Source organism: Sylvia atricapilla, chromosome 1 (assembly GCF_009819655.1).
Source record: "Sylvia atricapilla isolate bSylAtr1 chromosome 1, bSylAtr1.pri, whole genome shotgun sequence".
In the NCBI taxonomy this organism is placed as follows: Eukaryota; Metazoa; Chordata; class Aves; order Passeriformes; family Sylviidae; genus Sylvia; species Sylvia atricapilla.
Window position 1 is genome coordinate 95,607,319 of NC_089140.1, and position 12,518 is coordinate 95,619,836.

General features: G+C 34.8%; 1 long non-coding RNA gene across 1 annotated transcript in view; it reads left to right on the forward strand.

The window, feature by feature from the left end:
• Positions 1–981: 981 nt before the first annotated feature.
• The window catches only part of LOC136369094 (uncharacterized), a 383,548-nt gene continuing 372,011 nt past the window's right edge, over positions 982–12,518 (forward strand). Inside the window, exon 1 of the long non-coding RNA XR_010744956.1 lies at positions 982–1,055. This is a non-coding gene — a long non-coding RNA (uncharacterized lncRNA). The remainder of the gene's footprint in view (positions 1,056–12,518) is intronic.

Genomic DNA, 12,518 nt, shown 5'->3' on the forward strand with positions numbered 1-12,518 from the left:
AGCTTGGTCACCAGCTGAAAGCTGTCCTCTGTCACAGGGCTCTGCTGGATGCTCCATTTGAACCCCATACTTCTAGAGGATCAGTAACATGTAAGATCAGCCATGCTGTCTACTAAAGTAATACTAAATCTGTGAGCCTCTGTAGTCTGAAATGTTAGGAATATGCATGTGACAATAAAGCTTGTGGCTGAGGATGTCACTTTTTTACAAGAATGCATCAAAATTGACAAATCCCATAAGACATTTTTCCTTAGACTTAATTTTTCTGAGAAAATTTGTTGATAAAAATTTGCAATTAATATCATTGTTGTGTGAACAAATTTTATGTTAAAACTTAAAACAACATTTACCAGTTTGGATCTATTTTTGTCATTGTTTTCAGGTATATATATATACTTTTTTGTCCATATACTTCACTATCAGCAGGGAAAGCTTTGTTTAAAAAAACCTCTTCCTTACGTATGCTTGTCTGTTTTCTGCCTTTTTTACATGGAAGATTCTTTCTATATTTTTTCTTCCTTGGTGATAGGAGGATATATATTGTACATATCAAAATTAGGATTTCACAGCTGACTTGAGGTTTTAGGAAGTCTGCTTTCACACTTTGATTCATTTTTCCTCTTCTATCATAAGAGATACTGGGTTTTTTTCTCTCCAGCTGTGGCTGTCTTCCATTTTCTCATTTTTCCACACTCTGTGAAGTATTTTTGGTCCTGCTTGACCTACTGGCCTAAAGGGCTGATACCCCTTTGACTTTGCCCTGTATAATATATTTGTATGCAGACTTTTTCAGACCAGAAACAAAATAAAATGATCCAGGGGGACATTTCTCTCCTAAAGAATAACTCTAAAGGGTAAATAAATCTTTGATATGATCCCTCCAGGCAGTACAAACTGTGGTAAGGAGGTTCTGTTTATGTGACCATTTGGGATACTGAGCCTCTAAAAAGATATGTTGTGACTACACCATTGGCGGGATTGTGTTGGTTGGGTTTTTTTTTTTTTTTTTTTTTTTTTTTTTTTTTTTTTTTTTTTTTTTTTTTTTTTTTTTTGTGGTTTTTATTTTATTTTATTTATTTTTTTTAAGATAAAACAGAGAATGAAGAGAAAAAAAATTCTCCAGTGCTGGGAAAAGCCTGTAGAAAAACTTAACATGTATTTGTATGAGTGACAATACTTGACAGACCTTGTTACTTACAAGGTGCCTTTTCCTTTGTGTCTTTTAGTTCTGTTGCACAGCTGAGATAATATGAAGCAAAAATGTCTTACTGTTACAATAGAAATGAGAACTCTGCTTTTTGGATGATTGCAGGCACCCTTTGTTTTGCCCTCCTGCTCAACCTGCACAGACATCTCAACAATTTTCTTTGCCTCGACTGGCAAATCTAAAGCGTTTGTTACCCACTGCTGTTTCTATTGCCCTCAATGAAGCTAAAGATCACCATTTGATCTTTAGGTGCTGTATGTAACATAATTTTTGTCATCGTTTTATAACATTCACTAGTCATTAAGTAGATGGCCTACAGGCTGAAATATGTAAATTAGCTAATTATCTGAGTGCTGACATAAAATTCAGTATTAACTCATCTTTTCTGTAGAAACTGTCTGGCATTGTTATCTCTGGACCTTCAACACCTTCAATTCAGCTCTATTTCTGTGAATATACACTGCATAAGACCCATATGTTTTCTGTACCCTTCTTGTCATCCCTCCTGGCTTTTCTCATCTGGGTCTGTTCAAGCTTTTTTGTCGGTGTTGGACAAAAGTTATTTGCGGTGTTTTCAATGCCCTCTAGTGGTACTTCTAGCTTTGATTGTAATGGTTCTGAGCTAACTGTGCTATGCTGAGACCTCTACATTGGCATGGGTATGCCTGGGGGCGTTCAGAGGGCACAGAGCAGCCAGCGCCATCACAACCAGCTACTACACTGCCACAGCTGCCTAATCAATTTATATCGAAGTATGTGCCTGCAAACTTCCCAATCGGAAACCAACCCTCCTGCCCACATTCCCCTGCGGGTTCCTCTCACTCGAGCTCTCCAGTCTGGCATCCCTCATCTCCCAGCCAGTCCTGTTCACTTGCCTTTTGGGGTGGAGGGTGTGCCACAGACCCTTGCAGCTGCTGCCCACCTCACCCCAAGGAGCAGAAGAGCAGCCACATCTGGTACATGTGTATGGCTCAGTTCACAGTTCTCAGAGCTACTTGTGTGCAGGCTCTTAGAGAAACCAAACATCAACTGAGTCATCAACTGGACTATTTTACCCATCCTCCAGTGTTTGTCTGGTAGAACCTGGGTACATGCCATGAATTGTATGAATGCTACTGTCTAATGCACTGTATATCTTTGGGTATCTCAGGAGCTCAGTGCCTGCATTTCTTGTGAGTGCTGTCATTTTAGTTACAGATATACTTTCTGAAGTGAAATGCAAAAGTGCAGCTTGAGAGCTAAATTCCTACGTAGGAACACAGGTACTCTTGGAAGTGCTACACAAAATTATGTATAGAAAAGTAAAAGAAGTAGACTGGCAGAAAAAAAAAAAAAAGGTTATGGACTCTGAATATCTGTGTCTTTAGTCGTGGCCTTTTTGATGTGCCTGTGTTAAAGAATATCTGTTTGTTATCCTGTGGCTTCTGGACTTCCAAAATTTGTGGATTGAGGAAGTTTAGTTCTAGAGACAGGGTTTAAGTATACACATTACTTTTATATTTTGACTTAATTAACCCCCTCAAATATTTTTAAATAAATGGTGGATTGGATTTTATTTTCAATATTTAAATAAAATTACAATCTAGCTGGGAAAAAAAAAATATAATCCTTTTCTTTTGTCAAAAAGAGAGGTAAAACTCGAATCTTTAACATTTTGCTGTGATTTATCAAAGGTATAATAGTGAGTGAAATAATCAATTCTTTTTTAACTCCAAAATTCTTGTGTAGCATCAAGATCTGTGAGAGGATGACCTATGAGATTAGGAAAAAAGGAACAGAAGGAGAATGGACACGAAAATGTATTACTGTGTAGGGTTGAAAAATACATAAAATGAACATTTAGATGGTTTTGGATTAAATGTAGAGGCATTAAATGCTGCATAAAAGAGAGATCAAAGGAAAATTCTACTGCTATAAATAAGTAGGCAGATGATGAAATTTCTTTTTTTATAAGATGTGAGTTGAAACTTAAGTAGGTCCAAGAGGGGACATCTAGGATTGGAAGGAGGTAATCTGCAATTTAAATAATCTATCAATTAATCAAAACATGAAAGGGATACCCGTGTATGAAACACAACAGCTGAAGTTGAGAAAAATATTAAATTACTGTTGTGATACATTTCTGAATGTAATGAAATATGTTGGTGAATTTTGGCTGATGACTAGTTGTTAGAGAAAATTATATGTTAAACATTTAAGTAACTGTTAAAATGTCAGTTTATGGAATAATGAAACCCATCTGTGACAAAATAAATTTTTATTATTTTAAATTTTTTTTCCAGACCAAAAGGTAAGATATTAAAAAACTATAAATTTGTCAAACAATAAAATATTTTTAAATTAATTTATATAAAAAGTATCTTTTAGATTAAAAATACTGCAGTACTCATCACATTTTTATAACCATAATAATAATTGTAGGCTTTAAACAATTGCTGTATCATTACTTTGTAATTTGCAAACACTTGTCTACTTTTCATTGCCTTCTTTAATGTCTGTACTGTTTATTATGCAAGATTCTTAGAGTTTCTCTTATAGCTTCTTTATATAGAAATCTAATCATAGACTGACAGTATATGGAGGATCTACATTTTACAACTTTATTAGCTTTTTAATCTCACTAGTAAATTTTGGCACATTTTCTTAGGTAAATTTCACCTAGACAACCTCATCTTTCCAGAGCATGATTACAAAAATACTAAATGAAAGGCTGTATATAAATAGAAAACACAAATGTACAGGTGGGTAAGTGTAGTTCAGCTAACAAGGTCTTCACACAGGGAAAAAAAAAAAAAATATATATATATATAAGATAAGCATCAAGACTTTCAGAGTAACATGAGAAACTAATTCTTCATCTTCGTGCATTGCCTAAGTTCGAAGTTTTCATGGAAAGACCAAACCTGAAACATGAACAGAATGTAATTGGCAATGTTTGATTTCTGTACATGTGTAGAATAATGAAAAGGGCAATCTTCAGCTTGAATAAACAATCCTATGCACTATTGCAGATGTTCTAGCTACTCATATAAGAGTCATATCAATGGTAAGTTGGCAGATATTTGTGTGTTTGAAGAAAAAGTAAGTTTTTCACAAAACTAATACAGACTTCATTTCTAGAAGACCTGAGTTCTAAACAGAGCTTCAGCATCCACTGGAACTGGAAACTGAGCAGGAGGTAAGGAGGAATTGTCAAAATACTGGCTTAACATCTGGGCTCCAAGGTGATTGTATAGCTCAATGATAGATTGGACTCATCCTTCTGTTTTAAGTTGTAGCAACAGTAGAAAAGATTACAGACATAGCAATAAATCACCAAGATCAAAATGTTTTCAACCAGGAGTTTCAGGAGAGAAAACTGAGACATTGCTGAACTTATAGTTAATTGTGATTGATAATTGCTAAATGTGTACAAAGTAGTGATTTGCAGGTAGCCCTTCTAATTAGTTTTGGTATTTGGCTAATGAAGGCTTAAAATATTTAAAACTCACTGAACTACAGACAACTTTCATGCTGAGTAAACCTTTTGCAATATTAGAAAATGGTTGCTTTAATAAATGCATTGATAAACATAACACTATGAAGAACAGTTTATGTGGCTTTTGTAAAGGGAAGTCACATTTCGCATTCATTTGGTGTATGAAGAAATCACTTGAGCACACAGTCAGATTTGTTATGGTTGGTACAGTATGCATGCATTTGCAAGAATCTGTTGCAAAATTGTCTCAACAAGGTTCTTGGAGAGATAAAGTTGCCATGAGATTACAAGAAAGGTACCTTCATAGAATCACTAGTGTCCAAAAGAGGAAGAAAAAGTTTTTGTTCACAAAAAATACAGAGTTTGGTGAAGTCTCTGGTGTTGCACATATTGTTTACTGCATGTTTTTCCACTATAAAACTACAGAAGATCAAAACTCATTGTTCTACTGAGCTGGGATCATCAGAATTAAAAATGGTACTGGCAAGGGTAATTTTGATAATGAAATATAGACTATGACTTCTATACAAGGAGAAGTTTTATAAGCAAGGTTATTCAAATTTGAAAAAGGGGATAAGTAAGGATGATATAATTGAAATATATGAAGTAATGAATAGCAGGTCAAAAGTGATTTAAGATATGTTATTCACCACTCATGGCACAAAAACTAGCAAGAGCCCAAGTAAATTATCAGGTTGAAGTGTAAATTATTTTTCATATAATACATGATTATATTGTGTAACTCATTGCTGCAGGATGTTTTTGATGCCAAAATATAAATCGGTTCAAAAAGCAATTAGCTGAATGGATGGAAGTAAGCCCCATTAAGGGCTATTAAACACAATAATGTGGCTGCAGCACTAAAACCTCAGAGTTGCAGAAGGAGCCTTCATTGAGAGAATTGTTTAACTTCTTTTCCTTTACTAATGCACCCCTGCAAAAATCCAGTCTCGAGCAATATGGATGATGAGATTCTGGGCATTATGGGGTTTTGTTCTGACAGAATGTGAATAGTATTTTATAATACTGTCTGATTAGCCCTGAGAAGGATTCAGGGCTCTGAATGGAAAAATAGGCATATACAAAGCAATCCCATGGGAAGACAAGAAGATCACCTGCAACTGTTGCATGAAAAAATAAAGAGAAAATAAGTGAGGCAGTAAAAAAGCATGGTTATTTTATCAAGATCTAATTATGTCCCTACCCTGTGCAGTATATACATATGCATATATATAATTAGTTTGAATATTAGATTGGATTTCAAATTCTATAACATTCAGTATAATTTTCAATAAAGTTTAAGCTCAATTAAATAAATTAGTTATCATAGCTCTTATGGCACACTTGTAAACAGTTCATTCCAACTGAGTAATGAAATATGTAACATAAAACATCTAAGGAGGTTATTCTATTCTTCATATAATACTACATCTTATGGCTGAAATTCATATAAATTTCATGACTCTTATGCCCAAGATGGCCTCCAAACATCACAGCACCTATGAGTCCTTCTCTGTACACTAAAATCCCAAGGTCCCATGGTAATCTTCCCTAGTTGGCTCCCTTGCCAACTGTGTCAGGAAGTTTTCTTCCACACACACGACAGAAACTCTTAGACTATTTTCTCTCTATTGCATTGTATTTCCAGCTGATATCTGTCAAGTTGAAATGGGGCTAAATAGTTCTTTTTTTTTTTTTTCTTTTTTTTTTTTTTTTCAGGCTAAACAAAGGTCTTTGAATAGATTTCTTGTAATCAGGCATTTTAAGGGCTACAGCCAGCACTGAGAAAGTGAGGATTCAGAGTAGTGTTCTCATTACATTTCTTTCCCTTTTCAAGACTGTGTAGAAAGAAACCCTTCTCTTTCTGTCATTTTGTTAATGACCTTTGTCACCAGTCTTTGAACTGATCTGATGACTTTCTGTGAGGGTTTCTGCCATTCTTACACAGAAGTCTCTGATGTAAACACTAAGAAGAAGGTTTAATTGATACGCTTAAAATAATTAGAAAGCAACAGTGCTCAGCAGGGCCATTTAGGACTAAAGGCTAACAAGGAACCAAATCCCCAGACAACTGTGTGATCATTAGAACAACTCAGAGATAAAAACATGACATTTTGGAGAGTTTAGACTCAAAGTATTTAAAAGAAAATAAAAATAATGACAAAACAAAGTAAAACAAAATCCCCCCAAACTTGCAGAAATAATGTTGTGGAAAATAAGTAGAATTTTTACATCTGTGAGTGCATAGGCCTTCCATTTAAAGTAAAATATTTTAACATTGCTTGCAGCTGTGAGTTTTCAGAGTTGACACATTCTTGTGAGACTTTTGTATTGAGCATTTAAAAAGCAATACTCTTTCTAATGCATGATATTTAATCGTATTTTTCTTTCCTCATTGTACTATATTTTATTATATGTTAATTTTATTTTTTTAATGCTGAGATATATTTCCATCTATCCAATACCAATTTATTCAGCTGAGTAGTAGGGTCAAATTTGCTAACTCTTTGAAAAAGTTGAAAGTTCATTTAGGGTAAAGACTCTGTGTGTTGCCTGTGAGTCATCTTAGAATGTGAATCGTACTACAGCACATCCAGCTTATGTCACTCATATTATGAAAGAGGATGAGGACCTCTCTAGTTCAACCTTCCAACTTATAGCTAAAATATGCTTTCTTTGGAGTTTAGAATAGGTAGGCTCCAATTTGCAAACAAATTAACATATGTTTTAGGAAGAGCAGGTGTGTATTAAACTGTGAGATGACTATCTGCAACTATCAGATTTGTACTGCGTGAATCTAGTAGTTTTCATTATTTCCTTAACCTGGGTGGAAACAGAATTATTCTGCACATGATTTGTCTTTCCTGCCATTTTACTTCAAGTCCTAAGGAACAGTTAGCAAATCACTATACCGAGTACTCCACTGCAATTTATTAAAATCAGTGCATTTCCAGTACAGTAAATTGCTAATGAGTCTCCTTAAAGTCTTAAGATAACAATGATTGCATGTCCACGACTGGAGGATAAGGGTCACTGGCTTTGGTGCTTTCCTTACAGATACAAACACCCTGCCCACACCCTCGTTAATGGCAATACCTGGCTGTGCACCATGACTCTACCTGCACACGAACCTCCCAGGCTGAACATTAAGCATGTGAAGGACAGTGCTGTTCCCATGGCACAGCTGTGGTGGGTGAGACACATCAAGAGCTCAAATCGCCAAACATCTGCTGTGGAGAAGAACTTTTAGGCAAGTGTGTGCGGGGTAAAACTGGGACATACAAAAAGGAACTGGCTCTTTGATTTCCACATAACAATACTTCCTTATCTGATGCTGGCACTCATATTCCTATAATGAATAATGGTGTATATCCTTAGTAACCTCTTTTGTTTAGTGAAGGATAGTTACAGGCATTTTCTTCTCTCATCTGCTTTTTGCAGCAGTAGAAGTGGTAGCCTTGAGTAACCCATACTTTTAAGGATGTGCTTTCTGACTTTCTAAAACTCTCTGAAAAGTTATAATTCAATAGCCTGCTATTGTAAAAATGGGAGAAATAAGACTTAATGTGATTTTCACCAGTATTAGCTGATATTATTGTTCTCCTCTGCAGAATAGGGAAGTAAAGAAAAGTTATTTTATAAGTTTGGGGTATCACCCCAAGAACTCCATGTTAAGAAAAATCCCCAAACTTTTATTATTATTTTTTATAGAAAGGTATAATTATTATTTCTACTAAAATTTCTATTTGTAAATGAATGGGATAAATATAGATCAGCTATTCATAAGATGAAAGAGATGACAGAGACACGTAAAGTTTTGGAGGTGAAAAGAGCAAAATTAAAGACTTTGAAATATATAACAAAGCAGACGTTTAGTGAACTGCATAGATGGGAACGTGGGGAACTGTAGGAATATGTACACATTAAATCTAGACCATATGATGTGGAAATAGAAAATAAAAAGTGAAAAAAATAAAACCATCAAAAGTCCCCTCAAATAAATCCCAAAGCCTTGGGTAGATGAAAGATGCTTCTAGAATTTATTTGAAAAAAGGAACTAGGAGTGTTCCTGTAAAATGTGAGAATTCCCATTTATTTGAAAATCTTTTCTTCGTTTTTAAGAGGGAAAAGAGAAAATAATAAAAGAACAAAATCTCAGCAAATAAGATAAAAAACATTCAGAAGACAGCATGTAGATGAGCAGTATCTGACATGTCAACAAATGAAGTCAAACAGCGAAAATTTCTTTCTTAAAAATGTTAACAGGCTTTATAGATGAGGGGCACATTAGGTACAATATCATCTTGATATTAGGTCTAAGAATATTATCTTCCATGATATTTTTCTAAATAAAAAGAAACTATTTTGTACCTGTTCGAGGAGCATGACTTTGATAGAATTTTCGCATTTAATGACTGCTCACAACTAAAAAGGAAGGAGGTACTGGACAGTATATCAGAGCAATCTGAAGGTAGATTCAGTTCTGTTCAGTGTTTTATCAGACAGGATGGTGTAGTGGTGAATCTGTTTATTAAATTGACAGGATGAATCATAAGGGTACTAGCAAGAGAGAAGGTATTCAAAATGGTCTTCAGATAAAGGAATTAGTCTGAAATATCTGGACACAATCCAAAAGTCAATATTCAGAAACAATGAAGTGCACAAGTGCAAACTTATGGATTAAAAGATAACAATTAATGAAATCAATCATGTAGTCACAAATCACAGAGGCAACTCTGCTAATAATGTTCTTCTTCATTCCCACACAATTTCCTAGCAGTATTGTACCCCCCTTTTGCCACAGGGCTCTGACAGAGGTATGGTTCACCTCGAGTTCGTCACAGTAGGACACTGAAAAAAAAGAATTAGCTGAAAAATCGAATCCTGCTAAGTAGCACTAGGCAGCTTAGGTCAAAAAAGCAAAGCCCATGGGGAAAGGATGAAGGAAGAGTAGGTCTTCAGGCACCTAAGGATACACAAAGGTAAGGGATTGCTGCATACCTATTCTACATATAGTCACTTTCTGTGGTATGGTGTATGCATGTTTTGAGGAACTACATGGAAGGACGGGGTTACTTATATAAAAATGGGATTAGAAGAGGTAGTTTGGTAGTTTTCACAGAGTGGTGAGAATACCAGCAGAGACACCAGTGCCAAACATTTTGTGCACCTTGAAGCCTATGGTCTCATTTCAGTGTTTCAGAAAGTCTGAACTATGTTGAATGAAAAAAAAAAAAATCACTGTGTTAACCCACAGTCTATATTCACAAAGACATCAGTTGAATCTTGCTATCTTGCACTGTCTGTGAATCTTTGTGCATTGCTCAATTCGTCTCAGCTGTCTGCTAATATGAACTGGTTGTAACAAAATAGAAGGTGATAAGAATGGCTTTTGTATAAATGACATAGGAAATAAAGGTGCTTTCTAGGGTGTAGGTTTGTTTTTTTTCTGTTGTTGATGTTGTTTGTCTACCTATTTTCATTATTCTTAACTATTTGTTCAATAGCTCATAAATATTTTTAAGTGTTCTTTCTTTTTATTAGGAGTTGATAGCATCCATCTATACAGAAACTCTTCTCATAAATATGTATGCTATTTTCTTAGCACCCTGATTTTGTTGAATATAGCAGCAGAAATCTGTTGGCATTGATATTGACTCATTTTCTTTTAACAGAGGAGATGTTTGAAGTTGATTTAAGTATAATAATTTCAAATCTAAATGGTACAAGCAGCAATGTTTTGGAGTGTCCTGAAGAGGGTCCTGCTGTAATATTAAACACTTTTTTTTTTCCTGAATTGTTCTCTGAAGTACTTTTCATTTCCTTCTTTCCTTTCCTCCTTTTCAGTGTTTTGAGCTATAAAGGGATTTCTTAAAAATATTCTTTTATTTCACTATGATATAAAGATGTACCTTACCGTAACTTTTATTTGATGAAGATGTCTTATTATCGCAAATAAGTGCCAAACATATCTATTAACATGTACTACAATAGTTTCAAATAGTGATCTGGAATTCTTAAATTAGTGAAATTTGGAAGAAACATGGCATATAACTTCAACAAATGTGGCTAAAAAGTTGAAGATGCTGTACTAGAGTACAGAGCCTTTCACATGCTCTGACCTGCCATTGTACCGCACTGGAAATCTGTCAAACCTCTTTGAATACTTTTTATTTCTTGTGGATATAACCTGGCTGATCCAATGAGGAATTATGCAACAAAAGCTCATGCAAAGTCAGCAGATACAATACACATACTAAAAAATAAAAAGTAACTAAAAACCAGTTCCCCGTTTTTTTCCTTTTTTTTTCTCTCCTTTTTTTCTTCTATTATTGCTTTGTTTTGTTAAAGCCCAAAACTTAATGAAAACCAAGTCAAAAGGAAAGAAAAGTCTGAAGGTTAGACATAGGTTTGTTTTAATTGCTGCTGGAGACACCTCTTTCTCTTTGCATGCTGCAACAAGATACAACAGATGAAATGGATCCAGTGAAGAATATCTGGCTGAGTGGGTGTGCTGGATTAAAACTAGTTTCTTTTTTGCTAGTATGTCCTTTATTTTTCAGGTTGTTTTATTCTTCTATCCATATTTTCTGTCCATCCTTTGCACTAAAAGCTTACACATGCATCAGCTATTCTTAGTATCTGAGGAGAGTCATTCAAAGCAAACAAATTATTGCTCTGATTGAAAACCTTTAGAACATAGATCATACACACAACCAGTACAACAAATGAGTCTTGGATTCCACTCTGAAGTCTCACATTGGCTAATTAGGTGATTTACAGTAGTTTTACTGGATCTTGCAGAAGTATTCTTTCATTGTTTCATAGATGTAAATCATCATGTTAAGATTGTTACGTCATGACCTTTGCTTGGCACAATCTTTTATGGAAAATAGATGGAAGCAAGCAGTGTTTTGAATCTTTAAAATGGGTTTTGTTTTTCAGTGTACAGTGCATTGGCAATAAACTCTCACAAGAATTTTAAAGAACATGATGGCACACTGCTGTGGTCAGAGAGAGGAAGGAAGATGTATACAAGCTAAGAATCAAGATCTGTAGATGACTTGTTTTACTGACAATTGCATGGGTTTCTTTGAAGAGAGTTGACTGCTTGAATCCTGATTTATCTCACAATAGTTTAAACAGGTACGGTGTCAGTTTCCTAGACCCTCCCTAGCATGGGAATGTTTGTTACAAGGTTTAGAATGCAGGCAAGTTGAGGAAAAACGTTGTTGATGATAATGTTTTTTTGTCTTCTAGGTCCAAGATACACTGAACTGAGTTTCTAATTGAATATGAAGTTCATTAAACTAATTATAATTTTCTTAAAGTACTTAAATACCTGAAGCATATGAACAATCATTGCCTAGAATGTCACTGAATGATGGTGACTATCACCTAGTTGTTATAACTGAAATGTCATGAGATAATATACAACAATAATAACCACAATATTGATATAGCTGGGTGCAATTTGAACAGGGGTACAAGAAACAAAAGAAGGCTAATATTCCTGTGATTAAAATTTGAGATTAAAATGCTTGTTAGTTCAATATTTTGGTTACACATTACAGAAAATGAACAATTGTTGTGGCTTGTGCCTCAAGCTTTCAAGGGTAGAAAAGAATAACAATCACAGACTACCTGCAAAAGTTAAAACGAAGTCAGATTACTGTGGAAAACATCAGATTTTTAATCACATGTGGGTAACAACCATGCATAATGATCCCAGTCCTATGATGAGCCAGATAGCATTTGCAATTCCATGTGTGATCACTTGGTAGTCAAAGAAAGTGAAAATCGCACCTACAAGAAAAACCTAACTAGCAATGA